The 24,806-nt window shown below is 44.7% G+C and overlaps 1 long non-coding RNA gene across 1 annotated transcript; it reads right to left on the bottom strand.

Annotated features, from left to right (window-relative positions):
- LOC137535724 (uncharacterized) lies at positions 1-24,586 on the bottom strand. Its single transcript, XR_011024461.1, has 3 exons — positions 24,479-24,586; positions 17,726-17,821; positions 1-208 (listed from the first exon to the last, which is right to left on the bottom strand). It is a non-coding gene; the product is annotated as an uncharacterized lncRNA (long non-coding RNA).
- Positions 24,587-24,806: the final 220 nt, after the last annotated feature.

Here is a 24,806-nt window from a genome sequence, read left to right as displayed (position 1 = left end):
TGAATCAAGAAATAACATTTATTTAGGAAATTAGCATTGCGGATACTTCCAACGGTGTTTGTCAGTTCAGAGAAGTAAGTTTAGGAACTGAGTACAAAGTGATTTTTAGTTGTATAGAGAGATTTACTTATTTGTTTTCTATCTTGTCACTTCTTCACTCCACCATATCCACCCTGTTGTTGACATGGATTAACTGGAACACACGGATCTAAAGGAAAAATCATCATGTTAATTATTTTACTCTGCACATTATAATTACGTTTATTGTTTTTGTTGTTCTATGATGATGATCATCATTGTTATTATTATTGTTTAAGATGAAAACAGCAGTATCTACATTTACTTTATTTAATTTAATGTAGATCAGTGTCACTTCAAAGCGGCAGCAGAAGGGATGCACCGATTGTTGTTCAGCCGAACGATCGGCGCATCCCTTGTGCTACTCCGACTGCTTTGACTTGCCCATGTGAGAGCCATCATTTACTTTAAAGAGACACTGAAGCGAACAAAAAATATGATATAGTGAATTGGTTGTGTACTATGAATAATTACAAGAAGATTAGCAGCAAAGAAAATATTCTCATACTTTTATTTTCAGGTATATAGTGTTTTTTTCTAACATTGCATCATTCTATGATATGTGCAGATTACACAACACTCAGCATTCAAAATGAGTCTTTCAGAGCAGTCTGTGAAGTAATGACCTCTCCTCTAGCAGAGGAAAAGTAAATAGTCCAGGAACAGTTGAGATAATAAAAGTTAAATAACAGCCCTCTCCATGACTAACTTAGTCGGAGAGGTTAATGGCTTGTTTGCATAGAGATAACAACTGGAGTTTCTCAACTCTTCCTGTACTGGAAACAATTACACTGATGTATCTGATCTTAATGTTTTATTTCTTAGCTGTGCTACACATACAAATCATAATATCATCATTTTTTTTGCTTCAGTGTCTCTTTAAGGGACCCAACCTTTTGATACTAAATTTGAGCATTTGTTAATGGTTATTGAACCAAGTGATTTTACCTGAGCTGACTGGATGCTAAGAACGTGCGTAGCATCTTATGATGTGGCTGTATTAACCTATGGTTTTAATTGTCCTTTTTCATGTACTGTACACCTGCGACATAAAGCCTCTTAAGAAGTGGCCATGATATAGACCGTGAAACATGTTTTAGGCAACTAATTTTTTTTAAAAATATTATTTTATTTTTGTTTTTCAAGAAAAAAATAGCATAACAGTGAACAACCAATACAAGTATAATCAACATCAAGAGTATCAAATGTCACATAACACTGATAATCCAAGGGTAACAGATAAATAACATCACGCAGCAATGAGGAAGTACATCTGTAACAGCATACGAGAAATCACAATATTAAGCCGCAAGCCAGTACGGCTAGTAGAAATAGACTAGAGTACATGGACAAACTTGTTGACGCATAAAAAGAACAAACAATCGTATATAGGGAGGGGTCTCTCTCTGAATTACAAGGAGAAAAAAAAAAAAGATGACAAAAAGATGAAAGGGAACATACACCAGGGTTTGTCGCAGTATGCAAAAATCATCAGACAGAGGCCTCAAGTCCCAGTTTCCGTGTTCTGATCTAATGCTGCCACATTTGCGCTAGGTGTATTAGGTAAACTATGAAACCCTTTAGGTTGCAATAAATATCTGTGACCATAGAGAGGTAAGAGAAGAGAAAGTAGAGAGGGAAAAAGGAGAGGAAAGTAGATAGAGAAATAGATAAGAGAAGATGAATACTGTGTCGAGAGGCCATCCCAGAAGCAAGCTCCCACTCCCCGAGTGCCAAGGGGGCAAAAAGCCAATGTAGAAGTGTTGGGCTAAAAGGGCTGGAGGTAAGTGCTAAGTTCCCCATGCCCGTTTCGCCCATTGTTATGTGGTTTACATGTATATCAAGGCGGGTTCTAGTCACGCTCAAGGGACCAAAAAACAATCAGATTCCTTGAATTCAAACCAGCCAAACCATGTCTTCCAAAATTGTTCATGTTTCTCATGAAGAGAAGCAGTGAGTAGTGTTGGGCGAACACCTGGATGTTCGGGTTCGGGCCGAACAGGCCGAACATGGGCCAGATGTTCGGCATGTTCGGCCCGAACGCCGAACTCAATGGGAGTCAATGGGACCCCCGAACATGCCCATTTTGGGGGCCCTATGGGGTCGCAGGCATAAGGGGGGAGCATGCCCCGGTCGCGGGGGGGGGTCGGAAATTCCCCCCACCCCCTCCGCTAGCGCTCCCCCCTCTGCCCGCTTCTCCATACAAAAAGTTTGAAACAAGTTCAATAGTACCTGGGCTGGTGGCACTGGCTGGCAGTGGAGTGAGGAGGAGGAGGAGTCCGAGTAGCAGAGTGACGTTGAGGCCGGGCAGCGGGCGGTTCAGCGCTAGTACCCTTGTGGTACTTCCGCCCTTTCTCTGACCTCACGTCCTCTGCGTGATGACGCATACGAGGGTACGCGTGATGCATACCCTCGTATGCAGAGGACGTGAGGTCAGAGAAAGGGCGGAAGTACCACAAGGGTACTAGCGCTGAACCGCCCGCTGCCCGGCCTCAACGTCACTCTGCTACTCGGACTCCTCCTCACTCCACTGCCAGCCAGTGCCACCAGCCCAGGTACTATTGAACTTGTTTCAAACTTTTTGTATGGGGAAGCGGGCAGAGGGGGGAGCGCTAGCGGAGGGGGTGGGGGGAATTTCCGCCCCCCCCCGCGATCGGGGCATGCTCCCCCCTTATGCCTGCGACCCCATAGGGGGCATAGGGGGGCAGTATTCGGCCGAACAGGGCCCTGTTCGGCCGAACAGGGGCCCTGTTCGGCCATGTTCGGCCATGCATTCTGCAGTTCGGGCGAACCCCGAACAGTTTGGCCGAACACCACCAGGTGTTCGGCCGAACTCGAACATCACCCGAACAGGGTGATGTTCTGCAGAACCCGAACAGTGGCGAACACTGTTCGCCCAACACTAGCAGTGAGATCTTCCATGTAACTTATCTGGTCCACCTCTCTTATCCATTCCAACACAGTGGGGGGATCTGAGGATTTCCATTTTTTAGCTATCAAGGCCCTGGCTGTATTAACTAAGTGTCTCGTGAGCATTTTTTGTATCTACGGATAGACCAGGTGTTGTGGTGTAGCAAGAAGAAGGCTGGTGAGTCTGGTGGGAGGACGTCCGTCATTACGTGCATCAAGTCCCTTATGCCCGACCAAAACTGAGTGATCTTATATATCAGGACCAAAATGTATGTATCAAAGTCCCTGTGTCTTGCCCACACCTCCAACAACGATGGGAAGATCCTGGGAACATTCGGTGTAGTTTAGAAGGTCTAAGGTACCATCTCGTAAAGATTTTATACCCAGCTTCTTGAGTTTTAGAAGAGATAGAAGATTTGTGAGAGAAGGTGAGTATTTTTCCCCATTGTTTGTCTGAAAATGTTAAGCCTAAGTCCTGTTCCCATTTCTCCCTATAAGCTGACGCAGGTGCTTCAGGGTTGTTTAAGAGCGAGTATAGGAATGAGACCATGCCTCGCATTGGTCCCTCTCCTTGACAGGTTTGTTCAAATACCGTCAGAGGTCTAGAGAAGTTGCTTTTGGATCCCTGAGAAAAAATGTAGTGTCTAAATTGAAGCCAGGACCAGTGATCTAGATTGGGAGAGTTAAGGTCTTGTCTAAGGTTCTGTAGTGTGTGCCCATAATTTTTTTAATTTCCTTTTCTACCATTTAGTTGATTCTTGTGTTTTTAGATTAGTTCCCACTAGACTGCTGATAAAAACTAGCATTGCATGGTTAGAGTAGGACTCACCAGATCGGGGACACTTTGGCGCAGTTGGTGAGCTTAAGCGCGTTAAGGCGTAACCAATAGCCCCTGTCACTTTTTTCCTGTTGTGTGCTGCAGCCCCTCTGTATGTTATATATATTTCTTGTGGGGATTAGGGTCTCCACTGCTGCATGCATGCTTTGAAAAAAAATTGCATTAAAAGTTGGTTTGTGCTGCTCACCCCTTGATATTTGATCATAATTTGGGACAGGTGTGCCATAAAGGGTAACTATTAGGGGGGAGATCAAGGGGAAAGCCAGGATTATCCAGGAGAGGAAGTAGAGGCGAGGGCCAGGGCAAAATGGCAGAATTTTGTCTATATCTCGCCAGGGCTTTGAGTGTCTGAGAGATCAAAGATGCCGCTGGTTCCATTATTTTAAATAACGGGGTAGACCAGGGGGTGTGTTGGAGACGTCCATTCATTATCTCATTCTCCATGGCTACCCACCTTTTAAAGCGTGAGTGCCTATGCCAGTCTATAACTCTAATCAGGATGGCTTCTGCATGGTAAAGACGTGGGTTAGGGACGGCCATACCACCCATTTCTTTAAGAGCTGTTTGGAGAGAATATTTAAGCCTCGGGTTACGACCGTTCCAAATTAATTTGGAGAAAGTTTGTGTAACTGCTTTAAAATAATGGGAGGGGATGAATATTGGTAGTGTCTGAAATAGATATAATATACAGGGCATAATAGTCATTTTAATAATATTTGATCTTCCGAACCAGGAAAAGTGTGGCTTGTCCCATAGGAGGAGGTCCTGTTTAATATGATCGAGGGTGGGAATAAAGTTAGTTGAAAACAAGTCCCTGCGGTTCGGAGTGATCTGTACTCGCAGATATTTCAAAGCTTTGTTGGGCCATTTAAATGGGAAATTAGTAACGTGGACTTCAGATGTATTGGTAATAATAATACAAGGGCTTCACTTTTATTATAGTTAATGGACATATTGGATAGTTGGCCATAACTTTTGAATTCTGCTAGCAAATTGGGTAGTGAAATATGTGGATTAGTGAGGAAGAATAGCAGATCGTCTGCATAGGCAACTACTTTATGGGAAGAAGATGGGAAAGAGACACCCTTGATATCGGGGTTGTTACGTACGGTACATACGAATTATTCCAGAGAAAGGGCAAAAATTAAGGGGGATAGTGGGCATCCCTGTTTGGCTCCATTGTGAATGGTGAACGTCTCAGACAACACCCCATTTGCTTTTACTCTGGCATATGGACAAGAGTATAGTGCTAGCCCGTTTACGCATTTTATCCCCAGGCCAATATGACGGAGAGTCAGTTCAATGAAGTCCCAGTCCACCCTATCAAAAGCTTTCTCCACATCTGTGGATAATAGCAGAGTCAGGGTGGACCGGGACCTCACCCAGTGAAGGACTTCAAGGGTACGGATCGTGTTGTCCCTCGCCTCTCTTCCTGGTTTAAATCCTACCTGATCAGGGTGTACCACCTCAGTTAGGAGTGGAGCCAGAAAGTTGGCTAACATTTTTGCATATAGTTTAAGGTCAACATTCAAAAGTTATATTGGCCTGTAGCTTTGGCATTGGGAAAGGTCCTTTCCTGGTTTTGGCAGAACAGATATATATGTGATTCCAACATCTGGGTTGGGAACCGACTTTGGTCTGAGGGGAGTTCTGTGATAGCATTGAATGCTTTTAGCATAAATGGCATTAACCACTTGAGGACCTAGGGCTTTCTACCCCTTAAGGACCGGCCACTTTTTTTCCATTCAGACCACTGCAGCTTTCACGGTTTATTGCTCGCTCATACAACCTACCACCTAAATGAATTTTGGCTCCTTTTCTTGTCACTAATAAAGCTTTCTTTTGGTGCTATTTGATTGCTCCTGCGATTTTTACTTTTTATTATATTCAGCAAAAAAGACATGAATTTTGGCAAAAAAATGATTTTTTTAACTTTCTGTGCTGACAGTTTTCAAATAAAGTAAAATTTCTGTATACATGCAGCGCGAAAAATGTGGACAAACATGTTTTTGATAAAAAAAACCATTCAGTGTATATTTATTGGTTTGGGTAAAAGTTATAGCGTTTACAAACTATGGTGCAAAAAGTGAATTTTCCCATTTTCAAGCATCTCTGACTTTTCTGACCCTCTGTCATGTTTCATGAGGGGCTAGAATTCCAGGATAGTATAAATACCCCCCAAATGGCCCCATTTTGGAAAGAAGACATCCCAAAGTATTCACTGAGAGGCATAGTGAGTTCATAGAAGATATTATTTTTTGTCACAAGTAAGCGGAAAATGACACTTTGTGAAAAAAAAAAAAAAAAGTTTCCATTTCTTCTAACTTGCGACAAAAAAAAATGAAATCTGCCACGGACTCACCATGCCCCTCTCTGAATACCTTGAAGGGTCTACTTTCCAAAATGGGGTCATTTGTGGGGTGTGTATACTGTCCTGACATTTTGGGGGGTGCTAAATTGTAAGCACCCCTGTAAAGCCTAAAGGTGCTCATTGGACTTTGGACCCCTTAGCGCAGTTAGGCTGCAAAAAAGTGCCACACATGTGGTATTGCCGTACTCAGGAGAAGTAGTATAATGTGTTTTGGGGTGTATTTTTACACATACCCATGCTGGGTGGGAGAAATATCTCTGTAAATGACAATTTGTTAATTTTTTTTATACACAATTGTCCATTTACAGAGATCTTTCTCCCACTCAGCATGGGTAAAAATACACCACAAAACACATTATACTACTTCTCCTGAGTACGGCGATACCACATGTGTGGCACTTTTTTGCACCCTAACTGCGCTAAAGGGCCCAAAGTCCAATGAGTACCTTTAGAATTTAACAGGTCATTTTGAGAAATTTCGTTTCAAGACTACTCCTCACGGTTTAGGGCCCCTAAAATGCCAGGGCAGTATAGGAACCCCACAAATGACCCCATTTTAGAAAGAAGACACCCCAAGGTATTCCGTTAGGAGTATGGTGAGTTCATAGAAGATTTTATTTTTTGTCAAAAGTTAGCGGAAAATGACACTTTGTGAAAAAACACAATTAAAATCAATTTCCGCTAACTTTTGACAAAAAATAAAATCTTCTATGAACTCACCATACTCCTAACGGAATACCTTGGGGTGTCTTCTTTCTAAAATGGGGTCATTTGTGGGGTTCCTATACTGCCCTGGCATTTTAGGGGCCCTAAACCGTGAGGAGTAGTCTTGAAACGAAATTTCTCAAAATGACCTGTGAAATTCTAAAGGTACTCATTGGACTTTGGGCCCTTTAGCGCAGTTAGGGTGCAAAACAGTGCCACACATGTGGTATCGCCATACTCGGGAGAAGTAGTACAATGTGTTTTGGGGTGTATTTTTACACATACCCATGCTGGGTGGGAGAAATACCTCTGTAAATGGACAATTGTGTGTAAAAAAATCAAAAGATTGTCATTTACAGAGGTATTTCTCCCACCCAGCATGGGTATGTGTAAAAATACACCCCAAAACACATTATACTACTTCTCCCGAGTACGGCGATACCACATGTGTGGCACTTTTTTGCACCCTAACTGCACTAAGGGGCCCAAAGTCCAATGAGTACCTTTAGGATTTCACAGGTCATTTTTGTTTCAAGACTACTCCTCACGGTTTAGGGCCCCTAAAATGCCAGGGCAGTATAGGAACCCCACTAATGACCCCATTTTAGAAAGAAGACACCCCAAGGTATTCCGTTAGGAGTATGGTGAGTTCATAGAAGTTTTTATTTTTTTGTCACAAGTTAGCGGAAATTGATTTTAATCGTTTTTTTTCACAAAGTGTCATTTTCCGCTAACTTGTGACAAAAAATAAAATCTTCTATGAACTCACCATACTCCGTACGGAATACCTTTGGGTGTCTTCTTTCTAGAATGGGGTCATTTGTGGGGTTCCTATACTGCCCTGGCATTTTAGGGGCCCTAAACCGTGAGGAGTAGTCTTGAAACCAAATGTCGCAAAATGACCTGTGAAATCCTAAAGGTACTCATTGGACTTTGGGCCCCTTAGCATACTTAGGGTGTAAAAAAGTGCCACACATGTGGTACTGCCGTACTCAGGAGAAGTAGTATAATGCGTTTTGGGGTGTATTTTTACACATACCCAGGCTAAGTGGGAGAAATATCTCTGTAAATGACAATTGTTTGATTTTTTTACACACAATTGTCCATTTACATAGAAATTTCTCCCATCCAGCATGGGTATGTGTAAAAATACACCCCAAAACACATTATACTACTTTTCCTGAGTACGGCGGTACCACATGTGTGACAATTTTTTGCAGCCTAGGTGCGCTAAGGGGCCCAACGTCCTATTCACAGGTCATTTTGAAGCATTTGTTTTCTAGACTACTCCTCGCGGTTTAGGGCCCCTAAAATGCCAGGGCAGTATAGGAACCCCACAAGTGACCCCATTTTAGAAAGAAGACACCCCAAGGTATTCCGTTAGGTGTATGGCGAGTTCATAGAAGATTTTATTTTTTGTCACAAGTTAGTGAAAAATGACACTTTGTGAAAAAAAACCAATAAAAATTAATTTCCGCTAACTTTTGACAAAAAATAAAATCTTGTATGAACTCGTCATACACCTAACAGAATACCTTGGGGTGTCTTTTTTTCTAAAATGGGGTCACTTGTGGGGTTCCTATACCGCCCTGGCATTTTACAGGCCCAAAACCGTGAGTAGTCTGGAAACCAAATGTCTCAAAATGACTGTTCAGGGGTATAAGCATCTGCAAATTTTGATGACAGGTGGTTTATGAGGGGGCGAATTTTGTGGAACCGGTCATAAGCAGGGTGGCCTTTTAGATGACAGGTTGTATTGGGCCTGATCTGATGGATAGGAGTGCTAGGGGGGTGACAGGAGGTGATTGATGGGTGTCTCAGGGGGTGGTTAGAGGGGAAAATAGATGCAATCAATGCACTGGGGAGGTGATCGGAAGGGGGTCTGAGGGGGATCTGAGGGATTGGCCGAGTGATCAGGAGCCCACACGGGGCAAATTGGGGCCTGATCTGATGGGTAGGTGTGCTAGGGGGTGACAGGAGGTGATTCATGGGTGTCTCAAGGTGTGATTAGAGGGGGGAATAGATGCAAGCAATGCACTGGCGAGGTGATCAGGGCTGGGGTCTGAGGGCATTCTGAGGGTGTGGGCGGGTGATTGAGTGCCCTAGGGGCAGATAGGGGTCTAATCTGATAGGTAGCAGTGACAGGGGGTGATTGATGGGTAATTAGTGGGTGTTTAGGGTAGAGAATAGATGGAAACACTGCGCTTGGGTGGTGATCTGATGTCGGATCTGCGGGCGATCTATTGGTGTGGGTGGGTGATCAGTTTGCCCGCAAGGGGCAGGTTAGGGGCTGATTGATGGGTGGCAGTGACAGCGGGTGATTGATGGGTGGCAGTGACAGGGGGTGATTGATGGGTGGCAGTGACAGGGGGTGATTGATGGGTGATTGATAGGTGATTGACAGGTAATCAGTGGGTTATTACAGGGGAGAACAGATGTAAATATTGCACTGGCGAATTGATAAGGGGGGGTCTGAGGGCAATCTGAGCGTGTAGGCGGGCGATTGGGTGCCCACAAGGGGAAGATTAGGGTCTGATCTGATGGGTAACAGTGACAGGTGGTGATAGGTGGTGATAGGGGGTGATTGATGGGTAATTAGTGGGTGTTTAGAGGAGAGAATAGATGTAAACGCTGCGCTTGGGTGGTGATCTGATGTCGGATCTGCAGGTGATCTATTGGTGTGGGTGGGTGATCAGATTGCCCGCAAGGGGCAGGTTAGGGGCTGATTGTTGGGTGGCAGTGACAGGGGGTGATTGATGGGTGATAGGTGATTGGCAGGTGATTGACAGGTGATCAGTGGGTTATTACAGGGAAGGACAGATGTAATTAATGCACTGGCGAATTGATAAGGGGGGGGGGTCTGAGGGCAATCTGAGCGTGTGGGCGGGTGATTGGGTGCCCGCAAGGGGCAGATTAGGGTCTGATCTGATAGGTAACAGTGACAGGTGGTGATAGGGGGTGATTGATGGGTGATTGATGGGTAATTAGTGGGTGTTTAGAGAAGATAACAGATGTAAACAATACATTTGGGAGGTAATCTGACGGCGGGTTTGCGGGCGATCTAATGGTGTGGGTGGGTGATCAGATTGCCCGCAAGGGGCAGGTTAGGGGCTGATTGATGGGTGGCAGTGACAGGGGGTGATTGACGGGTGATTGATGGGTGATTGACAGGTGATTGACAAGTGATTGGCAGGTGATTGACAGGTGATCAGTGGGTTATTACAGGGAAGAACAGATGTAATTAATGCACTGGTGAATTGATAAGGGGGGGTCAGAGGGCAATCTGAGCGTGTGGGCGGGTGATTGGGTGCCCGCAAGGGGCAGATTAGGGTCTGATCTGATAGGTAAAAGTGACAGGTGGTGATAGGGGGTGATTGATGGGTGATTGATGGGTAATTAGTGGGTGTTTAGAGGAGATAATAGATGTAAACAATGGATTTGGGAGGTGATCTGATGTCGGATCTGCGGGCGATCTATTGGTGTGGGGGGGGGTGATCAGATTGCCCGCAAGGGGCAGGTTAGGGGCAGGCTGATGGGTGGCAGTGACAGGGTGTGATTGACGGGTGATTGATGGGTGATTGACAGGTGATTGACAAGTGATTGACAGGTGATTGACAGGTGATCAGGGGGATAGATGCATACAGTAAACAGGGGGGGTGGTCTGGGGGGGGGGGGGGTCTGGGGAGAATCTGAGGGGTGGGGGGTGATCAGGAGGGGGCAAGGAGCAGGGTGGGGGATAAAAAAAAAAATAGCGTTGACAGATAGTGACAGGGAATGATTGATGGGTGATTAGGGGGGTGATTGGGTGCAAACAGGGGTCTGGGGGGTGGGCAGGGGGGGGGTCTGATGGGTGCTGTGGGCGATCTGGGGCGGGGGGGGGAGAAATCAGTGTGCTTTGGTGCAGACTAGGGTGGCTGCAGCCTGCCCTGGTGGTCCCTCGGACACTGGGACCACCAGGGCAGGAGGCAGCCTGTATAATACACTTTGTAAACATTACAAAGTGTATTATACACTTTGTATGCGGCGATCGCGGGGTTAACATCCCGCCGGCGCTTCCGTATAGCCGGCGGGATGTTGCGGCGGGTGAGCGGCGCCAGGCGGAGGCGGAGGATCGCGTCACTGATGACGCGATCGCTCCGCCCATGCCCCTACAAGAACCGCCGCCAATTGTGTGCACTTCCCGGCCGCCAATTGTACATACGGCGGTCGGGAAGTGGTTAAGAGGGAGTAAAGTTTTTTTTATAATATTCGGGTGTGTACCCATCTGGGCCCGGGGCCTTTCCAGAGGGTGTCTGAGACAAAGCAGTGCTCAGCTCATCGTCTGAAAAAGGTACCTCCAAATCTTTAGATCGGGCTTCGGATAAAGTCGGCATGCCTGATTGTTGGATATAATCCGCCATTTTAGATCTATTGGTTATAGGGGGAGGTTTCTCTATATGTGAAGGTAGATTGTATAAGCTAGAATAGTATTCACGAAAAGCTCCTGAGCATAGGCAAACGCAGGAGGGGATTACAGCTGCCCAGAATCCCCCCTCAGGCCAGGGCCGGTGCAGTGTCTGTAGACAGACACAAGTTGAGACACTAGAATATCTGCAGGTATCCTGCAGCTCACAGCACCGCCCCCTTTCTTTCCCTGCTACAACTGACTTTGGATGGAGCAGCCGCATGTGTACAGAACATGGAGCAGCTCTGGGGAACTTAACAGAGTCAGATATGAGCACAGCCCTGTGGTCTGCTGTGTGAATGCTTTACTTTCCCCTTCATTAGCAATGTTGGCTGTCCTCATTATTATCTGTATTCAAACTGCTCCTGATCATTTCATTCCTATTGTCGATCAGGAGCAGATCGGACATTTAGGAACATTAGATCCCGTCAGTCGGATGGGAAATTACATTATGTGTACCCAGCATGATGTCCTACCATATTATTATACTGTATTGTGCGTGGCTGAGGGAGACCTTTCAGGAATCCCCCTTGAAAATCCGGGGTTTGCCCCTGCTGAGATATCCTCATATTTATGCAGCATCTTTGAGTTTTTATTCTTAATTCCTGCTATATAATTGGAAGTCTGTTGGGTTTTGAGGGCCCTAGCCAGACTAGAGCTGCATTTGTTACGATATTCGTAAAAAGTATGGCAACATCTTTCTGCCGCATGTTTAGCTTTATGAAATAAGAGTTTTTTAAGGAATTCCCTATGTCTGGTAAGGTCAGTTAACACATCTGGTGAACAGGACTGTTTGTGTTGTATCTCTAAGTTTTTTTAATGGAAGCCAAGCTATCCTGTATATCCTTTTTCCTCATCTGCTTCCTTCTGGCTCCTTCTCTAATTAATAGGCCTCGTGCAAAACACTTGTGACTTTCCCACATAATGAGTGGAGATACATCTTCCGTACTTGTAATTTTGAAAAAAAATTCTTCCATTTCACCTTTACATTTTGATAGAAAGCTTTATCCTGGAGTAGAGAATTATTTAGGCGCCAGGAGGCATTACCCCTTCTGCATTCCCCCAAAGCAAGATCCACCGACACCGGGGCATGATCTGATAATGATATATTACCAATTTTAGTGGAGGTTGAAACAGATAATAAGTTGTGAGAGATGAAAATATAGTCAATTCTGGAAAAAGAGGAATGAGGGAATGAGAAAAATGTGTAATATTTCTGTGAGGGATTCTGTAGTCTCCAAACATCTATTAATTGCATTTTGTGAAGAAGGATCTTGCACTTGTCAAGGAGCCAACTAGAAGTCAGAAATTTTTGGGAGGAGGAGTCCAGGGCAGGATCCAATGGTAAGTTAAGGTCTCAGCCAATGACAATACTGCCTTCCGCAAATGTGTTAAGTTTGGATAGGAAAGCCTGAAAGAAAGTAACCTGTTGAGTATTGGGAGCATAGAAAGATCCGATTGTGATCTTCTGATTATACACTGTGCCTTTAATTAGGTTGAATCGGCCCATTGGATCATTGTACTCTGCCTGTAGGAAAAAGGGGGTGTCTCTGGATTAGTATGGCTGTTACTTTAGTTTTAGATTCTTGAGGAGAGCTACAGTAAGCATGCTTATAATATTTATTAAGCAGATGCTTATAATATTTATTAAGCAGCTTAGGTGGCTTGGGGCCCTTAAAGTGGGTTTCTTCTTCTCAGGTATGTTTAATCCCCTGGCATTCAGGGATAGCAATCTAAGTGACTGCTGGAATGTGAGCCAGCATAGGGCGGACCCCTCGACACACCATAGGAGAAAAGTCAAATAGAGACAGTAAAGGGAGAGTTATAAATGGAAAGAGGAAACAAAGAGAGAGAAGTAAAGCAATGCGTGTAAGGAACCACGCCATAGGCATAGGTAAAGTACAAACAGTAAATAGTTTACCTGTGGACCACATAGTGGTCTCAACTAGGGATGGTTGGAAATGCCAATTTCCGATTCCGCGGTAATTCTGCATTCCGCCATTGCCAAATACCGATTCCGCTTTCCGCTACCAATTTCCGCATTCCGATGCGGAATTTCCGCCAGAAATCGCGGAAATTCCGCCCGGATTTAACATCGATTTTCTCAAAAACTATAAGGTCTTTTTGAAAACTTTTTTTGCATCTTGTTCAGAAGATTCTGTTTAATAAACCCTGAAAATTTGGTGTTTCTAGGACGTATGGGGGCTTTGCTATTAACCGTTAAAATCGGCAGATTTTAACTGTAATGTAAATGGAGAAAATAGGCAGATGCAGATTTTCTGCATTTTACATTACAGTAAAAATCCGCCGATTTTAGCGGTTAATAGCAAAGCCCCTGTAAGTCTTAGAAACACCAAATTTCTAGTGTATATTAAACTGAATCTTGTGAATAAGATGCAAAAAAAGTTTTCAAAAAGACCTTATAGTTTTTGAGAAAATCGATGTTAAATTCGGGCGGAATTTCCGCAATTTCCGGTGGAAATTTCCGCGATTTCCGACGGAAATCCGCCTAACACACTTGCATTACCAATTTCCGCATTCCGATGCGGAAATGCAATTTCCCATCGGAATTTTGGAAATTGCATTTCCGCGGAATCCGAATGAGCATCCCTAGTCTCAACGTTAGGGTCTATTAACACTTCTATTGGGAAACTCTGGATCTCCCAGGTAAGTGGTTTGTTAGCCGCGGGGTAATGAAGACCACATCTAAGAGGGGTGCGTGTCCTAGAACTCCCGGGACATCCACATGCATGTTATTAACCACTTGATGACCCACCCTCAAGGGCGTAGGGCCCGTGGTCGCAGCGGTCGCCTTGGCGACCGGGCCCGGCTCCTGAGGAGGCGGGGGAGGGGCCCGGGGGGCCCATCTCCGTTTGGAGGGCCATGCGCCCGTTCGCGCAGGTAGGAGGGAGCCGCAGCCGCGGGGAGGGCAGCCCGACCTCTTCCTCCCTTCCTCTCCCCGGGCCCCCCCCTCAGATGCAGAGTAAGCGGCTAACGGAAGCGCTATAGGCAGAACTCACCTCCCTGCGTTCCACTCGCCGCTGATCTCCTCTCTGGCTGGCTCTGCATAGATGCTTACACACGCAGCTTCCGGCTAAACAGGAAGCTGCGTGTGTAAGCATCTATGCAGAGCCAGCCAGAGAGGAGATCAGCGGCGATTGGAACCAGGGACGGAGGTGAGTTCTGCCTATAGTGCTTCCGTTAGCCGCTTACTCTGCATCTGAGGGGGGGCCCCGGGGAGAGGAAGGGAGGGAGAGGTCGGGCTGCCCTCCCCGCGGCTGCGGCCCCCCCCCTCCATTATGGGGACAGGCAGCTACCTAATCTATCCTGGGGGGCAGCTACCTAATCTATCCTGGGGGGCAGCTACCTAATCTATCCTGGGGGCAGCTACCTAATCTATCCTGGGGGGCACCTACCTAATCTAACCTAATCCTGGGGGGGAGCTACCTAATCTAACCTATACTGGGGGGCACCTACCTAATCTATCCTGGGGGCAGCTACCTAATCTATCCTGGGGGGCACCTACCTAATCTAACCTAATCCTGGGGGGCAGCTACCTAATCTAACCTATACTGGGGGGCACCTACCTAATCTATCCTGGGGGCAGCTACCTAATCTATCCTGGGGGGCACCTACCTAATCTAACCTAATCCTGGGGGGCAGCTACCTAATCTAACCTATACTGGGGGGCACCTACCTAATCTATCCTGGGGGCAGCTACCTAATCTATCCTGGGGGGCACCTACCTAATCTAACCTAATCCTGGGGGGCAGCTACCTAATCTAACCTATACTGGGGGGCACCTACCTAATCTATCCTGGGGGGCAGCTACCTAATCTATTCTGGGGGGCAGCTACCTAATCTAACCTATACTGGGAGGCACCTACCTAATCTATCCTGGGGGCAGCTACCTAATCTATCCTGGGGGACAGCTACCTAATCTAACCTAATCCTGGGGGGCAGCTACCTAATCTATCCTGGGGGGCAGCTACCTAATCTAACCTAATCCTGGGGGGCAGCTACCTAATCTATCCTGGGGGGCACCTACCTATTCTAACCTAATCCTGGGGGGCAGCTATCTAATCTATCCTGGGGGGCAGCTACCTAATCTATCCTGGGGGGCAGCTACCTAATCTATCCTGGGGGGAAGCTACCTAATCTATCCTGGGGGGCAGCTACCTCATCTAACCTATACTGGGGGGCACCTACCTAATCTATCCTGGGGACAGCTACCTAATCTATCCTGGGGGGCAGCTACCTAATCTAACCTATACTGGGGGGCAGCTACCTAATCTAACCTATACTAGGGGGCACCGACCTAATCTAATTTATACTGGGGGCACCTACCTATCTAACCTATACTGGGGGCACTTACTTATCTAACCTGTATTGGGGGCACCTAGCTAGCCTATACAGGTGGCAACTAAACTGGCTACCTATATTGGAGGCACCTACCTAACTAACCTATACTGGGGGCACCTACCTATCTAACCTACGCTGGGGGCAACTATTCTGGCTACCTATATTAGAGGCACCCACCTAGCTAACCTGTACTGGGGGCACCTATCTATCTAACTTATACCGGCGGCGCCTGCCTATCTCACCTATACCGGGGGCAACTATACTGGCTTACCTATGCCTGACTACCTATACTGGGGGTACCTATAGCTGGCTATAGGGATTTTGATATGTGTGTGCATCCGTCGGGTGTTGTCGGGGGAGGGGGGGCTGTTTTTGCCGGGGGGGGGGGCCCACATCCAGATTCCGCATCGGGGCCCAGAGGTTTGTAGCTACGCCACTGCCCACCCTTTACCCCCCCTTAAGGACCAGCGCTGTTTTGAGTGATCTGTGCTGGGTGGGCTGTGCAGCCCCCAGCACAGATCAGGTTGCAGGCAGAGAGATCAGATTGCCCCCCTTTTTTCCCCCCTATGGGGATGATGTGCAGGGGGGTCTGATCTCTCCTGCCTGCCTGGGTGTTGCAGGGGGGGCACCTCAAAGCCCCCCTCCGCGGCGAAATCCTCCCCCTCCCTCTCCTACCTGGCCCCCCCGGCGATCGAGGCTGCACAGGACGCTATCCGTCCTGTGCAGCCAGTGACGGGACGTCCCCTGTCACATGGCGGCGATCCCCGGCCGTTGATTGGCCGGGGATCGCCGATCTGCCTTACGGCGCTGCTGCGCAGTAGCACCGTACAATGTAAACAAAGCGGATTATTTCCGCTTGTGTTTACATTTAGCCTGCGAGCCGCCATCGGCGGCCCGCAGGCTATTCACGGAGCCCCCCGCCGTGATTTGACAGGAAGCAGCCGCTCGCGCGAGCGGCTGCTTCCTAATTAATCATCCTGCAGCTGGCGACGCAGTACTGCGTCGCTGGTCCTGCAGCTGCCACTTTGCCGACGCACGGTATAGGCGTGCGGTCGGCAAGTGGTTAAAGAAAGAAAAACCTCAATGGCGTATAAAAAGCCATATAAGAGCAACCTAAATATTTCTTCTAGTGCCAGTGAGTGAGCTGACCAATGTTATATGGCCCGACCCTGCGAAAGTTTGATTTGCGCAAACTTTTGCGAACCGCAATAGACTTCAATGGGGTGGCGAACTTTGAAAACTAGAAACACTTATGCTGGCCACAAAAGTGATGGGAAAGCTATTTCAAGGGGTCTAACATCTGAGTTTTTGCATGGATGAGTGGGATAGATGCCGAAAGTCCCGGGGAAAAATCTGGATTTGACGCAAAGCAGCGTTTTAAGGGCTGAAATCATATTGCATGCTAAATTGGAGGCCTAAAGTGCTTTAAAACATCTTGCATGTGTATACATCAATCAGGGAGTGTAATTAGACTACTGCTTCACACTGACATACCAAACTCACTGTGCAACACACCCCAAACAGCTATTTGTGTAGTGACTGCCGTGGTGGACTGGTGCGCACCATGGCTAGAGTGCAGGCCGTGACGGTTTTCAAGCCCATATTGACGCCAGGCTGTGGTAGCTCAATGAAAGAGCAACAGTGACTGTCAGGTAGGTATATGCAGTGATGGGAATTATAATGTACACCTGTCACACACAGGTGCACAGGTTTTGTATAGCCACTAGTAGTTGAAAACTGATGTTCTCTGTCTGGTAGGAATCAATTCCTCTCTGAATAACTCCTTTCACAGACGAATCAATAATTTTGCCACACTGGGTAGCAATCTACTGTATAAATGTATAGCCAGCTTAAAGGTAAGTGTGTTTAGCATAAGGGATAAGATTCATTTTTGGCTGAAATCAAAGTTTAGTGTCCGACACTATTTTAAGTTTTATACTAAATTGTATGTTTGATCTCAGACAAACTCCCTCCAGACCAGCCATTCATTTATATATGATAAAGAGCAGCTACATACCTTGGCATGGTTGTGGGCATGGGTCCTGGCATTGGACTGGTTCTGGCGGTGGGCAGCACTGAGGTATTTCTTGGCATACAGGAGCTGGAGCGCATGCTAAAAAGCAAAACAGGGTTTCATGTTAAATTTGTTGCTTCAAATAACATGGCATGCTTCATATGCATTTCCCATGTCTATCGTAAAATCTTGGTTTACAGCTGAATTGCACTCTAAAAATATATATGGAATTGAAATGGTACACAATTCTAAATAGTTCCTTTAGAAAACCAGATAGGCTGCTATAGCTGCGATTCACATCATCATTTTCCATACCTCCCTTGACCATGACCCCCTGAGTAAGTACACAATGGGACTTACTTCAACTTATCCTGCAACATTTGTTAAGGTGCACTGAGAAGCTTTGCAATGTATTGTTCACACAAATCTAAACTCAGTGACTTTCTAGAAAACAAGATCTTAGTCAACCTTTGTAGAGTACAAGATCTCAGTGAACCTTATAGAGTAATATATCACAGTGAGCCTTGGTAGATCGCTAGCCCTCTTTGACACTATCTGGAATAACAGATCTCAGTATTGGTGCTAAATTCAAACTACCAGTGGGTAATTGAATCTACCTATTAATGCACAGGAGAAATTAAAAAAAGGTCTATAATTGCATTTCCTTCCTTGCATGTTTGTGTCATCTTGAACCAACTCATGCAATTAAACAAATGTCTTAAAAAAACATGTGAGCGTTGATTTGCTATCATTGGAGAACATTACAGAAGATTTTATAAACAGTCATGATGCAGCAAACCTGAAATGATTACATTTGAAAACTTGTCTAAATAAATAGTTGGCGAATAAGTTCTGTGCAGCTTCAGTATATACTCCCACCAGGAATTTGTTATGATTACCTGCAATTATTTAAATAAAGGTTCCCCTTATGGTAGTTACTAAATGACTTCAGTCCCACTTACAGTCACTTATTTTTCAGTAGTTCTTACAGTTACAATACTTTTATAACCCAAATTAGGGAATTTGGCAAAAGCGCTCATTTGGGTTATAAAAGTATAGTAAGAACTACTGAAACTACAAGGTTTTTGTTTTGTTTTTAAGGAAACACATGGTGAAAATGAACTTATGAGATAAACAATTATATCCATCCTACTTCTCCTAAAACTTATTTTTTTAGATATCCCACAGTTTTATTTTATATATGTCTAATTTTTAAGTTTTTACTGTTTTATTGTCTCTACTCAATGACACATTAATTTAAGTTTACCAAAGCTAAAATCTATGAACTATTAAAATGTATCTCTTTCTTGCTCTCAGAAACCATTTATTGCCAGTAAAGTGTTTGATGGCTGTAGTTCCTTATCAGTGAGGGTTACTCTATAGTCCTGGAAAGGCGGAGACCATTGGCACTACAGCTAAATTAAGAGGTGAAGGGAAGAGAGAGAGAGAGGCTGGCTGTAGAAGTTATGTATCTACAGGCACATACAGCGTGCTCCGGCCTAAATGCATGGAAGTAGTACAAAACAGGAGAGGAGAATGGTCAGCACTGCTGACAATTGCTTATTTTATATAGGGTTTTTATTTTCTTTAGTGAGTCTTGTAATGGCCAAGAATACCTAGGTGAGAAGTAGGGAGAGACCGGGAGCCCAATGGTGCAGTATCGTCAGGTATAGGGGGGATAAACTTATATAGATATATACTCACAAAGGTGTGTTGCAGTCCCTGCAACCACCGTATAGGGAATTAACCCGCACTGCTCGGTACTCCAGGTCCTGCTGGATACTGGATGGTCACTCTCCTGTAGTACGATAGAATTTCCAGAAAAACTGCAAAGCTATTACCTACAAAGGAGGTCTGACTGGTAAAGGGTAGGATGGAGGTGCCCAATGTGTGTTCTATGTTAGTATTTTAAAATACAAGTAAAAAATTATATATTAATAAGAGAGGTAGTTGCTTACCTCTCCAGAAGATATAGACAACAGTTCAACTGGAAAAAATATTATTCAAAAAGCTATCTGACAACGCGCTTGACGGGTTATGGCACGCTTCCTCACGTCAATACAAAATGCCTTGATACACTCAATCCCCTATGCTATCAAGGCATTTTGTATTGACCTGAGGAAGCGGGCCATGACCCGTGAAGTGCGTTGTCAGATTGCTTTTTGTATAAAAACTTTTTCCAGTTGAACTGGTATGTATATCTTCTGTAGAGGTAAGAAATTACCTCTCTTTTTAATATATAATCTTTTATTTGTATTTTAAAATACTAAAATAGAACACACATTGGGCACCTCCATCCTACCCATTACCAATTGCTTATTTTGGCAGTTTTGTGTAGCCTCCGTACAAGTGAGTGACCGCAAAACAGCCGTCAGGCGTATACCTATCCCCCTGCACCCACCCACACATTCTGCATCTATGGTATGTGACTTCTGGCCAAAGTTCAGGACCGGATTTACCATTAAACAAAGTAGGCACATGCCTACAGACAGGCCGTTTGTGAGAGGCAGGACCTCCCTCCCTTCATACCAGCGGCAGCGGTGGAGGAGACCCAAATTTAGAAGAGTTGCAGGCTGTCATTGTTACTATTTGCGGTGACTCCATGACATCATTCAGCAGTGCACCCTGCGTCCTCTTCCATGGTTTTGGCGCCTGACTCTGCGTGGGACCATGGAGAGGACCCAGGGGGCGCTGCTGAGTGATGTCATAGAGGCATTCGCTGCTGCAGAAGGACTGGAGGATGCTGCTAATAGTAACTATAACAGCCTGCCGCCACCGCTCTTCTAGATCCGGGTCTTCCCTGCCGCTGATATGAAGGGAGGGAGGGTCTCCTTCGGCATTAGAGTCCTTCTTCTGCCCCCAAGTCCCCCGTAGCCATTCTGGATGTTTGGTAGAAGAATTTTCTCGAGGTCCGCCCCCTCCACCCGGATCCCCGCTTAGACTGAATGGACCTGAACTCCTGCACAGGACAGAATGAAAGCATAGAGAAATGCACCCATAGAGAGTTTAGTCTGTCTAATTCCCCCTCACCAGTGTTTAATCACAAGTTGTAATTTGATTTATCCCTGTGTAACCCGACTGCCACTTCAGATAAGCTCATTTGAAAGCATATGTTAACAATATATCTGCTTCCATGAAAGCAGGAAGTAGACAACCTGCATTTTTCATTAAATGTTATTAATCTGTTGCTTATCTTTTATTTTTTTATACTTTTTAGTATTTATATAGCGCCGACATCTACTGCAGTGCTGTACAGAGTATATTGTCTTGTCACTTAAATGTCCCTTAGGTCTGCTCTAACCTTTTGCTGAAAACCCTCCTTTACCTGCTCTAACCTCCAACCTACCAACTTACATACCCTGACTTACTGCTCTCTACACCTACTTGCTGTGCTCTCCCACCTACCTGACCCCACTCACTGCAGACTGTGCTCTCTGTACCTACCTGCTGTGCTCACCTACCTACCTAACCCCACTGACCATTCTCTGCTTTCTATACCCCCTTGCTATGCTCTCCCATCTACCTAGTGCCACTGACTGCTCTCTGTGCTCTCTCTACCTACCTGCTGCACACTCCCACTTACCTACCTCTGTACTCTCCATACCTACCTTCTACGCTATCCCACCTACCCACCCCTACTTGTTTCTCTCTGTGCTTTCTATTCTTACCTGTTGAGCTCTCCCACCTACCTACTCTTACTGATCCCTCTTTGTGTTCTCTATACCTACCTGCTTCACTGTCTGACCTACCTACCTACCCCCACTGACTCCTCTCAGTGCTCTCTATTCCTACCTACTGTACTCTCCAACCTACCTACCCGCTCTGACTGCTCTCTAGGTTCTTTATACCAACCTGCTTTCCTCTTCCACCCACCTACTGCCACTGACTGTTAGTACTATCAGCCTAAAGTTTGTAAATTTCATAAGTTGTTGGTAATATCAGCACATTGTTGGTGTTCACTACTTGTCTTATCTGTATTACCAAATATCTGTATTATCTTGTGTGGTTTTGTTAAATAAGAAAAAAGGGGTGTGGTATTAGGCGGTGTGGCCTGTTATGGGGCAGAGCTTAGGGTGCCAGAGCTTATGTGCCTATAGGCTCCTGAGCTGTAAATCCGGCCCAGCTACTGCTTGTACCACCTGTCACTTTATACACTGAACTGTGATTAAAGCATTTGTCAGCAGTGCCGACCATTCTTCTCTCCTGTTTTGTATTACTCTCTAGTCCGACCCAGTCCCAAACTAGATAAAAATTGTCACTTGCATACCTGACTTTTAACTATTTCAGGAAGAAAACTTTTTTAAAAAAGGAACACAGACAGCATAGTTATTTGTGTTTCATCATTGAGGTAAGCTACCTCATCTTCTAGTTTTATTGTGTTTCTAATCCATTTTATACACACCTGGGCATCTCTTTTCCCATTAAGTGTGTTATATCACCCCCAACATGCCGGAAACAGTAAATTCGGGCGCCTGAGGCTAGTGGACAAATCGGGCGCCGCCATTCACTTCTATAATAAATATCGTTTAATGGGCGCCCGGTAGGAAAAAAGGGCGCCGGAGAAAACTAACGTTTTAAAAGCGGCGCCCGGAGACTTAATGTTTTATTACTGTTTCTCATGATTCCACATTATTTAATGATTTATACATGTTTAAATATTATTTTTAAACGAAAACCAGTACAATATTTTTCCCAAACATTATTTTTAAACGAAAAACATTACTTTTTTTTTTTTTTTTTTTTACATTATTTTTAAACGAAAAAAATTACAGGGGGGTCTTAGGTTTAGGCACCAACAGGGGGGTCTTAGGTTTAGGCACCAACAGGGGGGTCTTAGGTTTAGGCACCAACAGGGGGTCTTAGGTTTAGGCACCAACAGGGGGGTCTTAGGTTTAGGCACTAACAGGGGGGTCTTAGGTTTAGGCACCAACAGGGGGGTCTTAGGTTTAGGCACCAACAGGGGGGTCTTAGGTTTAGGCACTAACAGGGGGGTCTTAGGTTTAGGCACCAACAGGGGGGTCTTAGGTTTAGGCACTAACAGGGGGGGTCTAGGGGTTAGGGGTAGGTACAGGGAGGGTTACTTAGGCACCAACAGGGGGGGTCTTAGGTTTAGGCATCAACAGGGGGGTCTAGGGGTTAGGGGTAGGTACAGGGAGGGTTACTTAGTAATTTTTTTTTTAAACGTTATTATGCGTTTCATTATTTAAACGAAGGATTAACGTTTTTACAATTGCCGATTTAATACACATTATTTAATGATTTATAACGTTTAAAAACATTACTTTTAAACGAAATACATTTTTAAACGTAATCCATGTTTATCGTTAAAAACCCGGCGCCCTTTTTTCCCATCGCCCCTTTTTAACGTACGCCAACATACCACGTTGCCGGGGTTGAGACAGACCACGTGTGGTTTTACCATAAGTGGCACTGTCCTCAGTTTTTCCCAAGGAGAGCGAACGCATCTGGGTCCGGCTGGACCACCCCGAGTGGAGTCGGGTTAATCATCTCCACCTGCTTTCTGCGGTCGGTTGCCCCTCTGCAACCCACCTTTGTGAGTAGTTTTTTTTACCTGTTGAATTTTCGATTTGACCTTACATCCTGCACTACTGGGCTCCCATTCTCTGTTTCCTGTTATCTTTGTCTTTAGGATGTCAAGACACCCCCACCACTTCATAGTTATTTGTGTGCTTGGCACTGCACATACGCATTTCTATCCCATCATGTCACATGTCACCTCGTGTATAGTTCAAAGGGATAACCATTCCTTAAAAAAATAAAAAAAATAATAATTTCTGGATCACTCATGTTCTCCAATGGTCTGGTCTCTAATGTTCTCCAGCTTTAAAAAATAAAATCCAGATACTGTACTTATTCCAAATTGGTGCAATTTAGACTTGTGTAATATGAAAGGCATTAATATTTCTAATAGAAATTATATAGTCATGTTAACAATCTGATAACTATTTGTAATAAGAAATTAAATACAAAAGTATGTTCAAACTTTGAGCATTGTTTTTCACAACTGAAGAAAAATCTTCATTGCCCACATTGTAGGTGTAGGGTTATGGTTATGGTTTTCTATGTAATGTGTCAGTGCGTCTATAGTGTACAGTAACGTAAAACTGTCATATTCCAAAAAAACCTCTGCAATTAAATACCCTCCAAATGGCTGCTTTTTTATTTATTTATTTCTAAATCATTAATACGATCTCCATCTAATATTCTTCAGCTTTAGGAATTCAGACCCATATTGTTATTTTGGAATAGTGCAATTTAAACATGTGTAACATGAAGTACATGGATATTGCTAATTTGTATTATTATGGACTTAACATGCGTCTATTTCCCAACACACTGCAACTGATAAACCCCAAAATGGCAGTATTTATTATTATTTCTGCTATTTTTTATGAATAATATGTGTTCTGTCCCACTCAGTGATTGCTTAAACACGGAACAAATTTGGTTGAATGGGAGGAAAACACTCTTATTTCAATAGTTCCAATGGTTTGAAGCTTACAGTGCTTTCTAATCATTCATCAGCTCTACTTGGGACATCCACCCGAGCCCCATTCCAAAATATACCTCTAACAAGCCACTACAGATATGGTAGAACATCACAAAATGTTAAAACAAAACTGAAATTTGGCCCATTAATTAATGCTATTATAACTAATATTGTCTTCTGAAGCAGTTGATGTACATGCAGCAATAAATACTTATTAATAACATTCATTTTAATAGGAGACTTACGGTCTTGACATTTTCCACCCTTAGTTGCCATGGTTATCTCTGCTGAAGTTGCCTAGTAAAACTAACTTGAAGTGAATAAGTTATACATCAGCTCTGTGCAAGAGCAGAGCTTATATAGGATCAAAGTCTGGTTATCTCATACTTGGGCAATAAATCAGACCTAAATATCAGCCAATAGGATGTCGAAAGTATGGTCATCGTGTAATATCATCGCTATTTTTGGTATAACCCTAAGGCAAGGAGTCATTTGATAAGATTTGTTAAGCAAATTAGTTCTTTTAAGTATTAATGGGAAACCCTTCCAATAGGTGTTAGTTATATAAATATT

This window comes from Hyperolius riggenbachi, chromosome 10, assembly GCF_040937935.1.
Source record: "Hyperolius riggenbachi isolate aHypRig1 chromosome 10, aHypRig1.pri, whole genome shotgun sequence".
In the NCBI taxonomy this organism is placed as follows: Eukaryota; Metazoa; Chordata; class Amphibia; order Anura; family Hyperoliidae; genus Hyperolius; species Hyperolius riggenbachi.
This window is presented reverse-complemented; position numbering and strand designations above follow the sequence as displayed.